Genomic DNA, 5,405 nt, shown 5'->3' with positions numbered 1-5,405 from the left:
GTCACCAGAGTATGGATCCCTGGGCTGCTACTTACTGGCCCTATGACCAGAGACAAACACTAATCTCTCAGTGTCTCCTTGCACTTATTTGTAAAATGGGAAATTTATAGCACTTATCTCTTAGGTTTATTGTGAGAAATAATGAGAAAATTCATGCATTACATTTAGGATATTGCTTGGTATTGAGTAAATGTTCATAAATGAGCTATTATTACAACACTTAACTTCTGGGGGAAGAGGTGAAATTTGAACAGTTATATGCATGAACTATGCATTCATTTTGCAATCTAACAAGATTAGGTGCTTTTTGAACATGCCAAAGGATATAAGAAATTGGATGCCATTTACATCAATTTTTAAGTTATAAAAATGCTATGTGTTTTTCAAGTACATCTACTGTCTTGTGCTACATAATGACATTCCATTCAATGGCAGACCACATGTAAGGTGGTGATCCCATAGGATTATAATGGAGCTGAAAATTTTCTATTTCCTAGTGATCGTTAGCCCCAAAAATTATATCATAATCTCTTCCTCAAGTATCTGGCGTGATGCAGCCAGTCTTTAAAATATGGCACATGCAATTGTGTATGGTACATAATACTTGATATTGACAATAAATGACTGTTATTGGTTGATACATTTACAATGCTGTACTTTTTTCCACTATTTTGGGGGTTCACTGTTTCCACTTATAATAAAAGTTTACTGTAAAACAGCATGCATATTACAGCTACAGCAATAGCATACATCTTGTATTTACTATGTCTCTTGTTTTTACCAATACTCCACATCGAATTATTGACCTACACCTTGTAAGTTGTGTAAGTGAGCACAGTAATCATATAATGCTAAGATCACCTAATAATGCATTTTTAAAATATATTTCCTATTGTTAAATAACACAAGACTGTATATATACACAAACACATATGCAGTAAAGGTATAAAACCTTTATAACAATTATAAAACATCAATTACCCTGATTAAAAAGTTTGGCAAGGGATGGTGCTGTGGCATGGTGGGTAAAGCCACCGCCTGCAGTACTGGCATCCCATATGGGCACCAGCTTGAGTCTTGGCTGCACCACTTCTGATCTGGAAGATGGCCCAAGACCTTGGGTCCCTGCACCTGCGTGCGAGACTCAGAAGAAGCTCCTGGCTCCTGGTTTTAGATTGGCTCATCTCTGGCCATTGTGACCATCTGGGGAACAGACCAGTGTTTGGAAGACTTCTCTTTCTCTCTCTCTCTCTCACACTCTCTTTCTCTCCCTACCTCTGTCTCTCTGTAACTCTGCATTTCAAATAAAATATAAATCATTAAAAAATAAACTTTCGCAAATATGATAAGGAAGGATCTTAGCTATTTTTTATAAAGAAATAAAGGAACAAAACAGAAAATGTAACAAGGCTCAGTTGTGGGGAATAATGATACTATATTATATTTTATATTTTTGACCATGTTATAAAATATAAAATATTTACAGAACGCTTACTTACTAAAAAGTATAATGGATCTGGACAACATCAGGAACTTTATATTTAAAAATGACTGACTCAGATATACAAGTTGTAAAGTTATTCCAGAAGATCTTTTTATTTTTTGCTATTCCTTTTGCTTCTGAATACTTGCCAGATATGTTGGTCATAGATATTTTAATCTTTAAAAGTTAAAATTTATAAAGACTATATTTAATGTTAACAAAATAGGATAAAATTCAATAAAACAAAGTATTTAAACATTGACAAAAGTGCAAATGTGTATCAGTGGTTACATTTATATCATTAATAATTTACTTGAATTAATTGTATATTTAGTTTATATTATCTTAATAACTCCTTGCAATATGCAACTGGTTTAAGTGCTGTTTTTCTGAGTTTTAGTTATAGTTATAGTTTGAATTCAAATGACTATCAATACACACACATACAACATGTATACATAAATTTACACACAATGAGAAGAGTCCCATAGAGCTGTTAGGTAATACATATGATTGGTTTGGTATTAGACAATAATTTAATACCTACTATGTTCCAATACAAGTATATATTTTAAGAAGATAACATTATAAATTCCCTTCAGAATGAATCATAATCAAATAATTGTATTTTGAGTTATAGAGTATGTTTAATTCATTTGTACAAAAATTTCTATAGAAAATAATAAAAACGTTCAGACCATATATGCTTCTTAAAGGCAGGGGTACACATTCACTTTTTTTTTTAATTTGACAGGCAGAGTTAGACAGTGAGAGAGAGAGACAGAGAGAAAGGTCACCCCCCAAATGGCCACTACGGCTGGCACGCTGCACTGTGCCGCGCCGATCTGAAGCCAAGAGCCAGGTGCTTCCTTCTGGTCTCCCATACGGGTGCAGGGGCCCAAGCACTTGGGCCATCCTCCACTGCCTTCCCAGGCCACAGCAGAGAGCTGGACTGGAAGAGGGACAACCGGGACTAGAACCTGGTGCCCATATGGGATGCCGGTGCTGCAGGCAGAGGATTAACCAAGTGAGACACAGCACCAGCCCCTACACATTCATTCTTACACACCATTCATACTGCCAACTATGTAGGGTTGGGGATGCACCGCTATTCACACACACACACACACACACACAAATAAAGTAAATGAGATGGATTCATTGAGAATTGTGGAATGTGATAATTCTTTGCAGTGATAAGTTATTTGTCTAAAGAGAGGTTATTCCTTTGATTGAGATAAAACTTGTAAAATTAGATATGTAGCTTGAAAGTCAGATGTCGATGGAAAGAAAAAGTTTCTGTAATAAAAATAACTATTTTTTTCTTAAAGATGTATTTATTTACTTGAAAAGATGTTACAGAGTGGGACAGGGAGAGAGAGAGAGAGAGAGACCACTTACTGGTTTACTCCCCAAATGACCACAATATCCTGCACTGGGCCAAGGTGAAGCCAGGAACCAGGAAGTCCATCTGAGTCTTAGACACAGTGTCAGGAGCCCAAGTACCTGGGTCATCCTTTACAGTTTCCCAGTAGCATTAGCAGGAAGCTGGATCAAAAATAGGGCAGCCAAGACTGGAACCGGAGCTCATATGGGATGGTGGCATTGTAGGCGATAGCTTGACCCACTGTACCACATGCCAGCTCTGCTTCTTCTTTTCTAGCTGACACTTTAAAAACATTTATTTATTTCACCTGAAAAAGTTACAGTGAGAGAGAGAGGGAGAAAGAGAAAGAGATCTTCCATCCACCGGTTCACTTCCCAAATAGCCAGAACTGGGCTAGACCAAAGCTAGGAGCTAGGACCTTCTTGAATCTCCTACATAGGTGCAGGGGACCAAGCACTTGGGGCATCTCCTGTTTATTTCCTAAGCCCATTAACAGGGAGCTGGGTATTGGAAGTGGAGCAGCTGATACTCAAACTGGCACCCACTTGAGATGCCTGTGCTGCAGACTGGCGACTTATCCCACTATGCCACAGTGCCGGCTCCTAGCTGACACTTTTGAGTTTTATTTGCTGCCGCTAAAATAGAAAGAAGTTGGTTAAACTTCTCTCCTTTCTCTCTTCTTTCGAGATGACAGGCCACATCCACCTCACCACACAAGAGGATATGTGACAGAAAATTAGGGACTACTCACGGTGATGGGGGCATTGATGTAGTAAATATGAAGAGGTGAATAAATTCTAACCTCATGATATATTCCATGGGGAGAAAGTTCTGCATTTACTAACCAAGGTAAAAAGTAAATATTGGGGCTCTTTTAAGATTACACATTCCAGCACTCAAAAATTTAAGTATGAATATAAATCTGTATATGATTAAATTAAAATGTAAAGCAATATGTTGTTAATACACAAATGTATGTGAAATAAATGAGTATAGTGCACTTTATCCAGTACTTTTGCTGCTGTGTTTACATAATAAAATGGTTTAAATTGAGTAATTACTTTGGGATTGGAGTGTAAAGTATCTACTCTAGCTAGGATTAGAAGGATTGCTTCAATTCTGTAACATGAGGAAATATCAGTCATTTTTATTTATTCATTCAGTTATTAATACATCTATACAATTAGTATGGCAGAAAAAATTTAAGCATGGAAGATGAACAGCTAGTTAGTAAGATGAGTTTGTTATTGGACTGATAGGTAGCAATCAGCTAGAATGCATTTGTGACCACATAGAGCCACAGGTTCCATATAAATGCTATAAAATAAATGTGCAATAATAATGAAATAGATGACTTTAGTTTAGACTTCAGATAGGCTACACAGAAAGTTTAGTGGTGAAATAAATATTTATGCTAAGACTAGACAAATAAAAATAGGGTAAAGGCAGACCAATATATCATCTGAAAATCAAGCTTAGGAGCTCTTTCTGAGGTGCTTGGCAAAGATCCCATTTCTTCCTGAAGGATGGACTCTTCCTGTTTTCCACAGAAACCCCCAAACCCACGGAAGATCTTGTTTGAGGGTATGAATTAACCTTTCTACTCTAAGTCACGGGGCTCGGTGAGGGCAATGGACTTCTCTGTCCAATGATTCCTTTGTTCTCTTGTGTGCTAGAACATCACCACCTTAGCTGAACAGTGTCTTTCAGACTATTTTACAAATATTTCACACATATATGACAAATGCCTCTTTTCCTGCCATGCAAATTTCATGCATTTATCCAGAATGTGAAGCAAATACCGCTTTGCTGGTCTGCTTGCCTTTTCGCATATCTCAGATACATCCTCAAATTTATTAATGCATTTGGATAGAAAATACTTCTTATTTTAGACACCATTAAAAGTTTGGATGTATCTATTCTTGAGAATAGTTGCCTTCAGATAGAAAATGTGTTAAATAATCTTATAAGTAACATCAAAATTTTAGTAATAATTTGGTAATATCTGAGAAAATGTACAAATCCCTATGGTATCCACACTGATAAAAGCTGATGCATTGCTTGCCATATCACTCAGTGGGGAACTGTTAGAAATCGAGTATAAGGTATATTTCCAAATATACAAGCCCTTTCCCCAGTGACATGTGATATGTTTCCTAAGTAATCCAGTTTGGATTATCTAACCTAAGAGCTGTAATTATACTATCAGTATCAGCAATCATAAAATTACATTTTTTATGCACTACGAATTTAAAAAAATGTTTACAAGAGTAAAATAATGAATAGTAGATTAAAACTGACTTCCAGGAATACAAAAATTACACAAATAAGAGAGTGATAATAAATGTTGAATGGTAATGAGTGGTATAAACACAGAGATGGAGAGTTTGAATTCACATTATTTTAGTTACCATGAAAACCCTGATTTAATTAAACATCTCGGATGTGTGCTTATACGAATTTGTAGGATAGAATTGTTTATTTCAAAATCCTTTTAATTATGCATTTTGTTCAGAGGAATTTATATACTTGCTT

This window comes from Oryctolagus cuniculus, chromosome 6, assembly GCF_051225735.1.
Source record: "Oryctolagus cuniculus isolate XC-2025 breed Fujian yellow rabbit chromosome 6, ASM5122573v1, whole genome shotgun sequence".
NCBI classification, from domain to species: domain Eukaryota; kingdom Metazoa; phylum Chordata; class Mammalia; order Lagomorpha; family Leporidae; genus Oryctolagus; species Oryctolagus cuniculus.
The sequence above is the reverse complement of the archived record's forward strand: the minus strand, read 5'-3'. Positions refer to the sequence as shown.